General features: G+C 39.2%; 1 pseudogene; it reads right to left on the bottom strand.

Moving 5' to 3' along the window:
* Positions 1 to 19,518, bottom strand: part of LOC135528779 (eyes absent homolog 1-like) — a 149,178-nt pseudogene that overhangs the window by 105,244 nt on the left and 24,416 nt on the right.

Here is a 19,518-nt window from a genome sequence, read left to right as displayed (position 1 = left end):
AAACCAGGGTCTGTAGTGACGCCTCTAGCACTGAGATGCAGTGCCCTTAGACCACTGTGATACAGCCTGGAATCAAACCAGGGTCTGTAGTGACGCCTCTAGCACTGAGATGCAGTGCCCTTAGACCACTGTGATACAGCCTGGAATCAAACCAGGGTCTGTAGTGACGCCTCTAGCACTGAGATTCAGTGCCTTAGACCGCTGTGATACAGCCTGGAATCAAACCATGGTCTGTAGTGACGCCTCTAGCACTGAGATGCAGTGCCCTTAGACCACTGTGATACAGCCTGGAATCAAACCATGGTCTGTAGTGACACCTCTAGCACTGAAATGCCGTGCCTTAGACCGCTGCGTCACTCGAGAGCTCACATAGTAAAGCTGTACGTTTCAATGTGTGAAAGATGGGCGATCTCTACCAATTGCACATAAGTAATAAAAACAGAACGCACTTGTTTGTTATTAGTAAACGGCCCTTCGCTGATGTGGATCAGGCCCAACATATTTCCTACGCAACGGCACGTTTGTTAGCTACTCGCTACCACTCGAACAAACACTGTATGTGTCTCTCAAGTGGCACCCTATTCCCTATGTAGTGCACTACTTTAGTCCAGGGCCCTATGGCACCCTATTCCCTAAATATTGTGCACTACTTTTAGTCCAGAGCCCTATGACACCCTATTCCCTATATATTGTGCACTACTTTTAGACCAGAGCCCTATGACACCCTATTCCCTATATATTGTGCACTACTTTTAGACCATGGCCCTATGACACCCTATTCCCTATATATTGTGCACTACTTTTAGACCAGGGCCCTATGGCACCCTATTCCCTATATATTGTGCACTACTTTTAGACCATGGCCCTATGGCACCCTATTCCCTATATATTGTGAGCGTCTGCTAAATGACTTAAATGTAAATGTAAATATTGTGCACTACTTTTAGACCAGGGTCCTATGGCACCCTATTCCCTATATATTGTGCACTACTTTTAGACCAGGGTCTATGGCACCCTATTCCCTATATATTGTGCACTACTTTTAGACCAGGGTCCTATGGCACCCTATTCCCTATATATTGTGCACTACTTTTAGACCAGAGCCCTATGACACCCTATTCCCTATATATTGTGCACTACTTTTAGACCAGGGCCCTATGGCACCCTATTCCCTATATATTGTGCACTACTTTTAGACCAGAGCCCTATGACACCCTATTCCCTATATATTGTGCACTACTTTTAGACCAGGGCCCTATGACACCCTATTCCCTATATATTGTGCACTACTTTTAGACCAGAGCCCTATGACACCCTATTCCCTATATATTGTGCACTACTTTTAGACCATGGCCCTATGACACCCTATTCCCTATATATTGTGCACTACTTTTAGACCATGGCCCTATGGCACCCTATTCCCTATATATTGTGCACTACTTTTAGACCAGAGCCCTATGACACCCTATTCCCTATATATTGTGCACTACTTTTAGACCATGGCCCTATGGCACCCTATTCCCTATATATTGTGCACTACTTTTAGACCAGAGCCCTATGGCACCCTATTCCCTATATATTGTGCACTACTTTTAGACCAGGGCCCTATGGCACCCTATTCCCTATATATTGTGCACTACTTTTAGACCAGGGCCCTATGGCACCCTATTCCCTAAATATTGTGCACTACTTTTAGACCAGAGCCCTATGACACCCTATTCCCTATATATTGTGCACTACTTTTAGACCAGAGCCCTATGACACCCTATTCCCTATATATTGTGCACTACTTTTAGACCAGAGCCCTATGGCACCCTATTCCCTATATATTGTGCACTACTTTTAGACCAGAGCCCTATGACACCCTATTCCCTATATATTGTGCACTACTTTTAGACCAGAGCCCTATGACACCCTATTCCCTATATATTGTGCACTACTTTTAGACCAGAGCCCTATGACACCCTATTCCCTATATATTGTGCACTACTTTTAGACCAGAGCCCTATGACACCCTATTCCCTATATATTGTGCACTACTTTTAGACCAGAGCCCTATGACACCCTATTCCCTATATATTGTGCACTACTTTTAGACCAGAGCCCTATGACACCCTATTCCCTATATATTGTGCACTACTTTTAGACCAGAGCCCTATGACACCCTATTCCCTATATATTGTGCACTACTTTTAGACCAGAGCCCTATGACACCCTATTCCCTATATATTGTGCACTACTTTTAGACCAGGGCCCTATGGCACCCTATTCCCTATATATTGTGCACTACTTTTAGACCAGGGTCCTATGACACCCTATTCCCTATGTATTGTGCACTACTTTTAGACCAGGGCCCTATGGCACCCTATTCCCTATATATTGTGCACTACTTTTAGACCATGGCCCTATGACACCCTATTCCCTATGTATTGTGCACTACTTTTAGACCATGGCCCTATGGCACACTATTCCCTATATATTGTGCACTACTTTTAGACCAGGGCCCTATGGCACACTATTCCCTATATAGTGCACTACTTTTAGACCAGGGTCTATACTGCCCTACCAAGCGAAAAGGCAACAGCTGCACATAGATTGAAATGAGAAAAATATATTTTATTTACCTTTGGGTTTCACAGAATCTTTATACAGTTAATGTTAACATGACCCCCCATTTACTGTTACTGCTAACATGACCCCCCATTTACTGTTACTGCTAACATGACCCCCCATTTACTGTTACTGCTAACATGACCCCCATTTACTGTTACTGCTAACATGACCCCCATTTACTGTTACTGCTAACATGACCCCCCATTTACTGTTACTGCTAACATGACCCCCATTTACTGTTACTGCTAACATGACCCCCCATTTACTGTTACTGCTAACATGACCCCCATTTACTGTTACTGCTAACATGACTGTTACCCCCCCCCATTTACTGTTACTGCTAACATGACCCCCATTTACTGTTACTGCTAACATGACCCCCATTTACTGTTACTGCTAACATGACCCCCATTTACTGTTACTGCTAACATGACCCCCCATTTACTGTTACTGCTAACATGACCCCCATTTACTGTTACTGCTAACATGACCCCCCATTTACTGTTACTGCTAACATGACCCCCATTTACTGTTACTGCTAACATGACCCCCATTTACTGTTACTGCTAACATGACCCCCATTTACTGTTACTGCTAACATGACCCCCATTTACTGTTACTGCTAACATGACCCCCCATTTACTGTTACTGCTAACATGACCCCCATTTACTGTTACTGCTAACATGACCCCCCATTTACTGTTACTGCTAACATGACCCCCATTTACTGTTACTGCTAACATGACCCCCATTTACTGTTACTGCTAACATGACCCCCATTTACTGTTACTGCTAACATGACCCCCCATTTACTGTTACTGCTAACATGACTGTTACTGCTAACATGACCCCCATTTACTGTTACTGCTAACATGACCCCCATTTACTGTTACTGCTAACATGACCCCCATTTACTGTTACTGCTAACATGACCCCCATTTACTGTTACTGCTAACATGACCCCCATTTACTGTTACTGCTAACATGACCCCCATTTACTGTTACTGCTAACATGACCCCCATTTACTGTTACTGCTAACATGACCCCCATTTACTGTTACTGCTAACATGACCCCCATTTACTGTTACTGCTAACATGACCCCCATTTACTGTTACTGCTAACATGACCCCCATTTACTGTTACTGCTAACATGACCCCCCATTTACTGTTACTGCTAACATGACCCCCCATTTACTGTTACTGCTAACATGACCCCCATTTACTGTTACTGCTAACATGACCCCCATTTACTGTTACTGCTAACATGACCCCCATTTACTGTTACTGCTAACATGACCCCCATTTACTGTTACTGCTAACATGACCCCATTTACTGTTACTGCTAACATGACCCCCATTTACTGTTACTGCTAACATGACCCCCATTTACTGTTACTGCTAACATGACCCCCATTTACTACTGTTACTGCTAACATGACCCCCATTTACTGTTACTGCTAACATGACCCCCATTTACTGTTACTGCTAACATGACCCCCATTTACTGTTACTGCTAACATGACCCCCCATTTACTGTTACTGCTAACATGACCCCCATTTACTGTTACTGCTAACATGACCCCATTTACTGTTACTGCTAACATGACCCCCATTTACTGTTACTGCTAACATGACCCCCCATTTACTGTTACTGCTAACATGACCCCCATTTACTGTTACTGCTAACATGACCCCCATTTACTGTTACTGCTAACATGACCCCCCATTTACTGTTACTGCTAACATGACCCCCATTTACTGTTACTGCTAACATGACCCCCATTTACTGTTACTGCTAACATGACCCCCCATTTACTGTTACTGCTAACATGACCCCCATTTACTGTTACTGCTAACATGACCCCCATTTACTGTTACTGCTAACATGACCCCCCATTTACTGTTACTAACATGACTATTTACATGACCCTGCTAACATGACCCCCATTTACTGTTACTGCTAACATGACCCCCCATTTACTGTTACTGCTAACATGACCCCCATTTACTGTTACTGCTAACATGACCCCCATTTACTGTTACTGCTAACATGACCCCCATTTACTGTTACTGCTAACATGACCCCCATTTACTGTTACTGCTAACATGACCCCCATTTACTGTTACTGCTAACATGACCCCCATTTACTGTTACTGCTAACATGACCCCCATTTACTGTTACTGCTAACATGACCCCCATTTACTGTTACTGCTAACATGACCCCCATTTACTGTTACTGCTAACATGACCCCCATTTACTGTTACTGCTAACATGACCCCCATTTACTGTTACTTTACTGTTACTAACATGACCCCCATTTACTGTTACTGCTAACATGACCCCCATTTACTGTTACTGCTAACATGACCCCCATTTACTGTTACTGCTAACATGACCCCCCATTTACTGTTACTGCTAACATGACCCCCATTTACTGTTACTGCTAACATGACCCCCATTTACTGTTACTGCTAACATGACCCCCATTTACTGTTACTGCTAACATGACCCCCCATTTACTGTTACTGCTAACATGACCCCCATTTACTGTTACTGCTAACATGACCCCCATTTACCATGACATTTACTGTTACTGCTAACATGACCCCCATTTACTGTTACTGCTAACATGACCCCCATTTACTGTTACTGCTAACATGACCCCCCATTTACTGTTACTGCTAACATGACCCCCATTTACTGTTACTGCTAACATGACCCCCCATTTACTGTTACTGCTAACATGACCCCCATTTACTGTTACTGCTAACATGACCCCCCATTTACTGTTACTGCTAACATGACCCCCATTTACTGTTACTGCTAACATGACCCCCATTTACTGTTACTGCTAACATGACCCCCCATTTACTGTTACTGCTAACATGACCCCCATTTACTGTTACTGCTAACATGACCCCCATTTACTGTTACTGCTAACATGACCCCCCATTTACTGTTACTGCTAACATGACCCCCATTTACTGTTACTGCTAACATGACCCCCATTTACTGTTACTGCTAACATGACCCCCATTTACTGTTACTGCTAACATGACCCCCATTTACTGTTACTGCTAACATGACCCCCATTTACTGTTACTGCTAACATGACCCCCATTTACTGTTACTGCTAACATGACCCCCCATTTACTGTTACTGCTAACATGACCCCCCATTTACTGTTACTGCTAACATGACCCCCATTTACTGTTACTGCTAACATGACCCCCATTTACTGTTACTGCTAACATGACCCCCATTTACTGTTACTGCTAACATGACCCCCTGTTACTGCTATTTACTGTTACTGCTAACATGACCCCCCATTTACTGTTACTGCTAACATGACCCCCCATTTACTGTTACTGCTAACATGACCCCCATTTACTGTTACTGCTAACATGACCCCCATTTACTGTTACTGCTAACATGACCCCCATTTACTGTTACTGCTAACATGACCCCCATTTACTGTTACTGCTATTTACTGTTACTGACCCCCATTTACTGTTACTGCTAACATGACCCCCATTTACTGTTACTGCTAACATGACCCCCATTTACTGTTACTGCTAACATGACCCCCATTTACTGTTACTGCTAACATGACCCCCATTTACTGTTACTGCTAACATGACCCCCCATTTACTGTTACTGCTAACATGACCCCCATTTACTGTTACTGCTAACATGACCCCCATTTACTGTTACTGCTAACATGACCCCCATTTACTGTTACTGCTAACATGACCCCCCATTTACTGTTACTGCTAACATGACCCCCATTTACTGTTACTGCTAACATGACCCCCATTTACTGTTACTGCTAACATGACCCCCCATTTACTGTTACTGCTAACATGACCCCCATTTACTGTTACTGCTAACATGACCCCCATTTACTGTTACTGCTAACATGACCCCCATTTACTGTTACTGCTAACATGACCCCCATTTACTGTTACTGCTAACATGACCCCCATTTACTGTTACTGCTAACATGACCCCCATTTACTGTTACTGCTAACATGACCCCCATTTACTGTTACTGCTAACATGACCCCCATTTACTGTTACTGCTAACATGACCCCCCATTTACTGTTACTGCTAACATGACCCCCATTTACTGTTACTGCTAACATGACCCCCCATTTACTGTTACTGCTAACATGACCCCCATTTACTGTTACTGCTAACATGACCCCCATTTACTGTTACTGCTAACATGACCCCCATTTACTGTTACTGCTAACATGACCCCCATTTACTGTTACTGCTAACATGACCCCCATTTACTGTTACTGCTAACATGACCCCCATTTACTGTTACTGCTAACATGACCCCCATTTACTGTTACTGCTAACATGACCCCCCATTTACTGTTACTGCTAACATGACCCCCATTTACTGTTACTGCTAACATGACCCCCATTTACTGTTACTGCTAACATGACCCCCCATTTACTGTTACTGCTAACATGACCCCCATTTACTGTTACTGCTAACATGACCCCCATTTACTGTTACTGCTAACATGACCCCCATTTACTGTTACTGCTAACATGACCCCCATTTACTGTTACTGCTAACATGACCCCCCATTTACTGTTACTGCTAACATGACCCCCATTTACTGTTACTGCTAACACCCCCCATTTACTGTTACTGCTAACATGACCCCCCATTTACTGTTACTGCTAACATGACCTAACCCATTTACTGTTACTGCTAACATGACCCCCATTTACTGTTACTGCTAACATGACCCCCATTTACTGTTACTGCTAACATGACCCCCCATTTACTGTTACTGCTAACATGACCCCCTCCGCATTTACTGTTACTGCTAACATGACCCCCATTTACTGTTACTGCTAACATGACCCCCATTTACTGTTACTGCTAACATGACCCCCATTTACTGTTACTGCTAACATGACCCCCATTTACTGTTACTGCTAACACGACCCCCATTTACTGTTACTGCTAACACGACCCCCATTTACTGTTACTGCTAACACGCTATTTACTGTTACTGCTAACACCCCATTTACTGTTACTGCTAACACGACCCCCATTTACTGTTACTGCTAACATGACCCCCCATTTACTGTTACTGCTAACATGACCCCCATTTACTGTTACTGCTAACATGACCCCCATTTACTGTTACTGCTAACATGACCCCCATTTACTGTTACTGCTAACATGACCCCCCATTTACTGTTACTGCTAACATGACCCCCATTTACTGTTACTGCTAACATGACCCCCATTTACTGTTACTGCTAACATGACCCCCATTTACTGTTACTGCTAACATGACCCCCATTTACTGTTACTGCTAACATGACCCCCCATTTACTGTTACTGCTAACATGACCCCCATTTACTGTTACTGCTAACATGACCCCCATTTACTGTTACTGCTAACATGACCCCCCATTTACTGTTACTGCTAACATGACCCCCCATTTACTGTTACTGCTAACATGACCCCCCATTTACTGTTACTGCTAACATGACCCCCCATTTACTGTTACTGCTAACATGACCCCCCATTTACTGTTACTGCTAACATGACCCCCCATTTACTGTTACTGCTAACATGACCCCCATTTACTGTTACTGCTAACATGACCCCCATTTACTGTTACTGCTAACATGACCCCCATTTACTGTTAACATGACTAACATGACCCCCCATTTACTGTTACTGCTAACATGACCCCCCATTTACTGTTACTGCTAACATGACCCCCCATTTACTGTTACTGCTAACATGACCCCCCATTTACTGTTACTGCTAACATGACCCCCCCATTTACTCCTGAACACAAAAGAGGCAGCATACTTGTCCACGTGATTAAACATGTATTTAATGTAGCAAAAATTACATTAACTCATTTTTCGAACAAATGAGCAGCTACTGCCTTTTTTTTTTTTTTTTGGGAGGGCAGTATAGACCCTCGTCAAAAAGTAGTGCACTATATATAGGGAATAGGGTGCCATAGGTCTCTGGTCTAAACTAGTGTGCTATATAGGGAATAGGGTGCCATAGGGCTTTGGTCGAAAGTACTGTGCTATATAGGGACTAGGGTGCCATAGGGCCCTGGTCGAAAGTAGTGCACTATATAGGGACTAGGGTGCCATAGGGCCTTGGTCTAAAGTAGTGCAATATATAGGGAATAGGGTGCCATAGGGCTCTGGTCTAAAGTAGTGCACTATATAGGGAATAGGGTGCCATAGGGCTTTGGTCTAAAGTAGTGCACTCTATAGGGAATAGGGTGCCATAGGGCTCTGGTCTAAAGTAGTGCACTATATAGGGAATAGGGTGCCATAGGGCTCTGGTCTAAAGTAGTGCACTATATAGGGAATAGGCTGCCATAGGGCTCTGGTCTAAAGTAGTGCACTATATAGGGAATATAGTGCAGTTCCTGGTCATATTGGATATTCTGTGGCGGTCAAAGCCCTCATAAGACTCTGGACTAATAAACAACATTGTGATGTGCTTTGCTGTTTTGTTCCTACGGTGCCTGAAGAAACCAGTTTTTTTTGTTTTTGAAATTTATATCGGTAATCTTTTTTTCCCATCTGACTGAATAGCTTGATAAGCACATTTTTGTATTTTTTTATTTTTATTTTGCAGCTTGGAAGAAATATGGTGCAGGCAACAAAACAACGCCTCAGCAATGTTCTAGGACCCGTTCTTGAGCTATCGTGGGAACAAACAATTTGTCCTGAGCTAAGCGTTTAATTGCAATACACTCCCCCCCTCCCAAGTGAAGGATTGTAAAAGCAACTAGCAATTCCAAGAGGCGACAGTCCCACAGTTACGTTACTTCTACAAACTATATTGGACTTAATTCAGCTTTAGCTAAATTGTAAATAATCATATTATGTAATGAGCGTAGTAATGTAACTGAATTAGAATTGGTTAATTGTTTTTAAATAAAGAAGAATAGTTAACTTAATAAAGTAGTGCATCTATACTGTATCTCTAATTAATACATCTATACTGTATCTCTAATTAATACAACTAATTAATAGATCTATACTGTATCTCTAATTAATACATCTATACTGTATATTTAATTAATACAACTAATTAATACATCTATACTGTATCTCTAATTAATACATCTATACTGTATCTTTAATTAATACATCTATAATGTATCTTTAATTAATACATCTATACTGTATCTTTAATTAATACATCTATAATGTATCTTTAATTAATACATCTATACTGTATCTCTAATTAATACATCTATAATGTATCTTTAATTAATACATCTATACTGTATCTTTAATTAATACATCTATAATGTATCTTTAATTAATACATCTATACTGTATCTCTAATTAATACATCTATACTGTATCTTTAATTAATACATCTATAATGTATCTTTAATTAATACATCTATACTGTATCTCTAATTAATACATCTATACTGTATCTTTAATTAATACATCTATAATGTATCTCTAATTAATACATCTATAATGTATCTTTAATTAATACAACTATACTGTATCTCTAATTAATACATCTATACAGTATCTCTAATTAATACAAATGGGGGATGATATATATATATATATATATATATATATATATATATACACATGGGTATCTCCATGTATTTTAGATATAGTAAATATAATCCAGATTGGCATGAGGTTGGCCTGTGTTTACCATAATGATAGTATATACAGTATACAGAATACATATCTATATACATATCTACATGTATTTCAGTCAATAAGGTATCTCCATGTAATGTAGATATATCTCTGTCTTGATGAGTACATCCATACAGCTCGTTGTTCAGAGGCATAGGATTGGCCTGTGCTTACCGTAGGCAGGGATCCCGTAGGGTTGTCCAGGCTGGGGGTAGCTAGCATAGGCTGCGGCCTGCTGCATTCCTGTGGTGTACTGTGTCTGACCGTACGCAGACATATTTTGGGATGAAGGAGTAGGGAGAATATGTGGATACGGTCTGCTATTTCAGAAAAGAAACAAGGAGAAGAGAGAGAGAGAGAGAGAGAGAGAGAGAGAAAATTAGAAAAAGAAGAGAGAGAGAGAGAGAGAGAGAAAAAAATAGAAAAAGAAGAGAGAGAGAGAGAAAAAAAAATAGAAAAAGAAGAGAGAGAGAGAGAGAGAGAGAGAGAAAGAGAGAGAGAGAGAGAGAGAAAAAAAATAGAAAAATAAGAGAGAGAGAGAGAGAGGAAGAAAGAAAGAAAGAAATTAACATATTTTACTCACAAAATCATAACACAGTTTGTTCACTGACAAATTCTTTGTGATTCTGCTATATAATTTTAAAAAGTGGGCCGAAGCCCGCAAAGAGAGAAGTAGCCATCGCCTGAACTGGTACACACTACAAAACAATGAGAAATCACAAAAATATATATATATTTTTTGCAAGATAATAATTACAACAAGTTTGTAAGTGCTGCAGACATCCAGGCAAACAAAGCAGGTAGAAAAACCTCCACATCTCGCAGCAGGATCTAATTAAAGGAACCCAATGAAGTTGACTTCTGTTTACTTTCTGAAGCAAAAGAAAAGAAACCTTACTTGGAAGGGTAAATCTGTGAGGAGAACTGCTGTGTTTGTCTTGGGCTGAAGCCACTGGTTCCAATAACTGAGTTGAAAAGAGAAGAGGAGGCAAGCACATATTTTAACATTAAAGATATGAGGTAAATATTATCATTCGCCAACAGAACTTCTGGAAAGTGTAATTGCGTTGCGTTACTCTATTTATTTCCTCAACCTTAGTTAAGGTTCAAAACGCAGAGCGCAATAATGAAGCAAAACATTCAATGCCAAGGGTTTATTCTGCTGACCGGTGAATATAGAACCTATATGGAACCCAAAAGGGGTCTACCGGGAACCGAAAGAGTTCTACCTGGAACCAAATAGGTTCTACCTGGTACCAATAGGGTTCTACATGGAACCACAAGGGTTCTACCTGCCTGGAATCAAGAGGGTTCTACCTGGAAACAATAGGGTTCTACAAGGAACCACAAGGGTTCTACCTGCCTGGAACCAAAAGGGTTCTACCTGGAATCAAAAGGGTTTTACCTGGAACCAAAAAGGGTTCTCCTATGGAGACAGCCAAAGAACCATTTTTTCAAAGAGTGTACAGTGCATATCTGTTGGTGTGGTCCTTGGTCAAAAGTAGTGCACTATGTAGGGCATAGGGTGCCATTTGGGATGAACATTGCCATATGCTGTCAATCCTTTGTAGTGTCTGGTCTAAGGTAGTGCACCATATAGGGAATAGAGTGGCATTTGGAACATAAAATGTGAGATACCTATGAGAGACTGCTAGACTGGTGTAAACGCAGTATGGATGCAGTGTTCTGGGCCTGTGTTCTGGGCCTGTGTTCTGGGCCTGTGGTCAGGGCCTGTGGTCTGGGCCTGTGTTCTGGGTCTGTGTCCTGGGCCTGTGGTCAGGGCCTGTGTTCTGGGCCTGTGTCCTGGGCCTGTGTCCTGGGCCTGTGTTCTGGGCCTGTGTTCTGGGTCTGTGGTCAGGGCCAGTGTTCTTGGCCTGTGTTCTGGGCCTGTGTTCTGGGCCTGTGTTCTGGGCCTGTGTTCTGGGCCTGTGTCCTGGGCCTGTGTTCTGGGCCTGTGTTCTGGGCCTGTGTTCTGGGCCTGTGTTCTGGGCCTGTGTCCTGGGCCTGTGTTCTGGGCCTGTGTCCTGGGCCTGTGTTCTGGGCCTCTGTTCTGGGCCTGTGTTCTGGGCCTGTGTTCTGGGCCTGTGTTCTGGGCCTGTGTTCTGGGCCTGTGTCCCAAACGGAACCCAATTCCCTGTATAGTACTTTTGACCAGGGCTCTATGTGAGAAGGCTTTGTCCAAAATGGCACAACATATTATGTAACAGTATGTAATTATGTAACAGTATGTAACTATGTAACTATGTAACTATGTAACTATGTAACAGTATGTAACTATGTAATTATGTAACTATGTAACTATGTAACATTATGTAACTATGTAACTGTATGTATTACATACACTATGTAACTATGTAACTATGTAACTATATGTATGACATACACTATGTAACGGTGTAACTGTGTAACTATGTAACTATGTAACTATATGTACTACATACACTATGTAACTATGTAACTATGTAACTATATGTACTACATACACTATGTAACTATGTAACTATATGTACTACATACACTATGTAACTATGTAACTATGTAACTATGTAACTATATGTACTACATACACTATGTAACTATGTAACTATGTAACTATGTAAGTATATGTACTACATACACTATGTAACTATGTAACTATATGTACTACATACACTATGTAACTATGTAACTATATGTACTACATACACTATGTAACTATATGTACTACATACACTATGTAACTATGTAACTATATGTACTACATACACTATGTAACTATGTAACTATATGTAATACATACACTATGTAACTATGTAACTATGTAACTATGTAACTATATGTACTACATACACTATGTAACTATGTAACTATGTAACTATATGTACTACATACACTATGTAACTATGTAACTATATGTACTACATACACTATGTAACTATGTAACTATATGTACTACATACACTATGTAACTATGTAACTATGTAACTATGTAACTATATGTACTACATACACCATGTAACTATGTAACTATGTAACTATGTAACTATATGTATTACATACACTATGTAACTATGTAACTATGTAACTATGTAACTATATGTACTACATACACTATGTAACTATATGTACTACATACACTATGTAACTATGTAACTATGTAACTATGTAACTATGTAACTATATGTACTACATACATTATGTAACTATGTAACTATGTAACTATGTAACTATATCTACTACATACACTATGTAACTATGTAACTATATGTACTACATACACTATGTAACTATGTAACTATGTAACTATGTAACTATATCTACTACATACACTATGTAACTATGTAACTATGTAACTATATGTACTACATACACTATGTAACTATATGTACTACATACACTATGTAACTATGTAACTATGTAACTATGTAACTATGTAACTATATGTACTACATACACTATGTAACTATGTAACTATGTAACTATATGTACTACATACACTATGTAACTATATGTACTACATACACTATGTAACTATGTAACTATGTAACTATGTAACTATATGTACTACATACACTATGTAACTATGTAACTATGTAACTATGTAACTATATGTACTACATACACTATGTAACTATATGTACTACATACACTATGTAACTATGTAACTATGTAACTATGTAACTATGTAACTATATGTACTACATACACTATGTAACTATGTAACTATGTAACTATGTAACTATATGTACTACATACACTATGTAACTATGTAACTATGTAACTATATGTACTACATACACTATGTAACTATGTAACTATATGTACTACATACAATATGTAAATATGTAACTATGTAACTATATGTACTACATACACTATGTAACTATGTAACTATATGTACTACATACAATATGTAACTATGTAACTATGTAACTATATGTACTACATACACTATGTAACTATGTAACTATGTAACTATGTAACTATATGTACTACATACACTATGTAACTATGTAACTATGTAACTATGTAACTATATGTACTACATACACTATGTAACTATGTAACTATGTAACTATATGTACTACATACACTATGTAACTATGCATGCTGTAAGGCCTCAGCGATACATCGTTATTAATATTGATCTCATCAGCAGCACCTGCCAGTCGGACTAAACGTTGGAATTCTGAAAACAGATCACACACACGCACACACACACACACACACACACACACACACACACACACACACACACACACACACACACACACACACACACACACACACACACACACACACACACACACACACACACACACACACACACACGTCCATCCCCCGTCTCACCTGATCCTGGGAAGCTGTCTAGGGAGGCGTCGGCTACTGGGGTGGTGATGTCACTGCTGCTCATCGGTTCTGTTTTAACTGGGGACAAAGACAACACACACGCCGTCAGCACACACACACACACACACACACCAAAACACACCACATCTACACAACAAAACACACCACATCTACACAACAACAAAAAATGTATATTCTGGTGGGTTTGGTTGTGTGGGATGGATTTTAACATACACCCAATAAATACTAAATTAATAATATATAAAAAATAAATAATATATAATAAATATATAATAAAGGAATGATTTATAAACAATACTAGGTTAGAATAGAGGAAATATTTGACTAATTAAAGTTAGTTACAACTTTTAAACTCTGTTCCTTTAGACTAGAACCTAATCGTTTAAATAAATAAATAATTGTATTTATAATAATACTGCAATGTTATTGATTGTTTTTTTTCTTGGATTAAACACGGAGATCCTTTAATTTATCCTATGTGGGATTAACATATTCCTCATGGGAAACTCTCTTTAAGAACTTTTGAGGAAAATAAAATATTAGCCTAAATTGTTAATCAATTACACCAACAAAGAAGATGTTTTTCTCATTTCAACCTGTTGAATTTAACCAGGAATAAAAATACATTTAAAAAACATCTTGAACGCTGTTTAAACAAATATAAAATAAATCCATATGGCATTCACTAGGTATGCGCTATTATTTTGTCTCCATCCACGACTTGAGCATGCACTGTTAAAACAAGACCTCAACAGTAACAGGCAAACTACAGCCTATCAATACATTTTAACCCACCCCTCAATCAAAGTAATCAATCAATTAATATTAAGATAATATCAAAATAACCAAATAAATCAGTAATTGCCACTAAATCACTGGATGGCTTACCACAGGTCATAATGTAGCGTCAGAGGAAAGAAAGGTTAACACAGTCAATGGTAGTAGGATACTGGCGTAAAATGGCCCCTGTGTGGAAAGGGAGTCAGTCTGCATGGACGTGAAAATACGATTGAAACAATGTACGGTAATATTAAGTGTTTTAAAGACTGTAGTGAACGTAGGGTGACCCCGTGCCCCGCTGAGCCTCTCAGAGTTACAGTATACCACTGAAAGCTCAACGGAGAGGATTTCACAGTTATCTGATAGCTCGGGCAATCTTTGACATTTTGAAATCAATCTATTTCACTTCAGGCAGCAGGCAGGCGTTTGGGGATAGAGGGGAGGGGGAGATGAGAGAGAGGAGAAGAGGGGGAGAAAGGGAATTTCTTTTTGGCAAAACAAATTCACGTGATGTGGGCAAAAGGGAGTCATGCTTGGTGGGTTGGTTGGTGAGATCTATCTCTCAGGGTTTTGTATGTTTCCACTATGGTCGTTCTGCTGAGAAACACATGTTGACGGGACAGTAGGAGGGAGGCTTGTCTTTAGAACAACACACCAACATGTCTGCCTTGAAAATGGATAGAGATAATATAATAGGGATAAATTGTGGTGTAACTATAACACAATGGAATAAATATAACACAGATGAATAACTATAACACAGTGGAATAACTATAACACAGTGGAATAACTATAACACAGTGGTGTAACTATAACACAGTGGAATAACTATAACACAGTGGAATAACTAAAACACAGTGGAATAACTATAACACAGTGGAATAACTATAACACAGTGGAATAACTATAACACAGTGGAATAACTATAACACAGTGGAATAACTAAAACACAGTGGAATAACTATAACACAGTGGAATAACTATAACACAGTGGAATAACTATAACACAGTGGAGTAACTATAACACAGTGGTGTAACTATAACACTGTGGAATAACTATAACACAGTGGAATAACTATAACACAGTGGAAAAACTATAACACAGTGGTGTAACTATAACACAGTGGAATAACTATAACACAGTGGTGTAACTATAACACAGTGTAATAACTATAACACAGTGGTGTAACTATAACACAGTGGAATAACTATAACACAGTGGAATAACTATAACACAGTGGAATGAATATAACACAGAGGAATAACTATAACACAGTGGTGTAACTATAACACAGTGGAATAACTATAACACAGTGGTGTAGCTATAACACAGTGGAATAACTATAACACAGTGGAATAACTATAACACAGTGAAATAACTATAACACAGTGGAATAACTTTAACACAGTGGAATAACTACAACACAGTAGAATAACTATAACACAGTGGAATAACTATAACACAGTGGAATAACTATAACACAGTGGAATAACTATAACACAGTGGAATAACTATAACACAGTGGAATAACTATAATACAGTGGAATAACTTTAACACAGTGGAATAACTACAACACAGTAGAATAACTATAACACAGTGGAATAACTATAACACAGTGGAATAACTATAACACAGTGGAATAACTATAACACAGTGGAATAACTATAACATAGTGGTGTAACTATAACACAGTGGTGTAACTATAACACAGTGGAATAACTACAACTCAGTGGTATAACTATAACACAGTGGTGTTACTACAACTCAGTGGTATAACTATAACACAGTGGTGTTACTACAACTCAGTGGTATAACTATAACACAGTGGAATAACTACAACTCAGTGGTATAACTATAACACAGTGGTGTAACTATAACACAGTGGAATAACTATAACACAGTGGTGCAACTATAACACAGTGGAATAACTATAACTCAGTGGTATAACTATAACACAGTGGAATAACTACAACTCAGTGGTATAACTATAACACAGTGGAATAACTACAACTCAGTGGTATAACTATAACACAGTGGTGTAACTATAACACAGTGGAATAACTATAACACAGTGGTGTAACTATAACACAGTGGTGTTACTACAACTCAGTGGTATAACTATAACACAGTGGAATAACTACAACTCAGTTCATGCACAAACTAGCACACACACACACACTCAGATTGTTACAAACCAGCAAACAATAACTACTGTATTCAGAAAACACAGCATATCAAAGAAAGGGGAAGAAAATGAATGTAATAATAACAGTCTATAACAATTCATGAACCATGGACTCATTCCACAAATTTTCTATAACGATTCATGAACCATGGACTCATTATCCACTAGTCTATAACGATTCATGAACCATGGACTCATTCCAAAAATGTTCTATAACGATTCATGAACCATGAACTCGTACCCCAAAGAGTCTATAACGATTCATGAACCATAGACTCATACCACAAATAGTCTATAACGATTCATGAACCATGAACTCGTACCCCAAAGAATCTATAACGATTCATGAACCATGGATTCATAATTCACGAGTCTATAACGATTCATGAACCATAGACTCATACCCACACATTTTCTATAACGATTCATGAACCATAGACTCATACCACAAATAGTCTATAACGATTCATGAACCATGAACTCGTACCCCAAAGAATCGATAACGATTCATGATCCATGGATTCATAATTCACGAGTCTATAACGATTCATGAACCATAGACTCATACCCACAAATTTTCTATAACGATTCATGAACCATAGACTCATACCACAAATAGTCTATAACGATTCATGAACCATGAACTCGTACCCCAAAGAGTCTTTAACGATTCATGAACCATGAACTCGTACCCCAAAGAGTCTTTAACGATTCATGAACCATGAACTCGTAGCCCAAAGAGTCTTTAACGATTCATGAACCATGAACTCGTACCCCAAAGAGTCTTTAACGATTCATGAACCATGGACTCAGCAGTCTCAAACCATGCTTTAGATGACTCAACATAACACAACAAGTTACACTGAAAGAGTTTCCAAATGAAAGGCACAATAGTTGAAGAAACTTTGTTAGAATGATCAAATTAGACGTGTCAATTAAGAGCATTATAATTTATTCATAATTTTTAAAAAGTGATGTCACTTCGTAAAGTGATTTCTTTCTCTCTCTCTCTCTCTCTCTTTCTTGTCTTGTCTTTTCTAAGTTGAAAACACCAAGTATTGTCCTTTCATTGTTGTCCACACCTGAACTGCACCAACCTGCAGCCGACTGTGAGCTAGAGCCTAACAACCAGTCAGCTGTGGTGAGCATTGTGATGCTATCACCTGTGGGAAACAGAGAATAGATAACAATCTGATTTTACCACCACTCTGTGCCAGGCTCTTTGTCCTGCGTAGAGAAGAAGAACAAAAACATACACAAGTGTCACGCATCCCAAATTGTACCCTATGCCCTTTACAGTGCACTTCTTAATTTTTTTTTGTCAAACGTTCAGTCAAACGTAGTGTACTGTGTAGGGGAATAGGGTGCCGTTTGAGATGCGGCCAGTGTCTTAACCACCAGAAAGACCTTTTTCATTTCTCTATCAAGATTTTACATTTTCGAGGTACACTTTTAATAAGAGCTTGTGTGGGTTTGTGATAGGGGCTGCCTGCTATAGCTCCATACACCCAGAGCAGTGGTTGGAACAGACACAACAACACTACTCAACAGGGACGTTAACAAATGTACTAACCACACGGTATAAAAACACGTTTTTACACCAGGGAAGCTTTTGAATAATTACACGAGTACTTAAATATACTGCTAATAGTTCCTTTATAAAAAAATTTAAAAAAACCCAGAGACAATCAGATTTACAAATGCATATCATTTTCATATCTATATTAAATACATTGTCTGTTTAATTGTGTATTTAAACAATGCACTAGCCCATAAACCATCAGATCACTAGTAGTTTCCATGTTATTGGGGCGGCAGGGAGCCTAGTGGTCAGAGCGTTGGGCCAGTCGCCGAAAGGTTGTTGGATTAAATCCCAGATCTGACAA

This window comes from Oncorhynchus masou, unplaced genomic scaffold (genome assembly GCF_036934945.1).
Source record: "Oncorhynchus masou masou isolate Uvic2021 unplaced genomic scaffold, UVic_Omas_1.1 unplaced_scaffold_1032, whole genome shotgun sequence".
NCBI classification, from domain to species: domain Eukaryota; kingdom Metazoa; phylum Chordata; class Actinopteri; order Salmoniformes; family Salmonidae; genus Oncorhynchus; species Oncorhynchus masou.
Note: the sequence above shows the minus strand (reverse complement) of the source record. Positions and strands in the feature narration are given on the sequence as shown.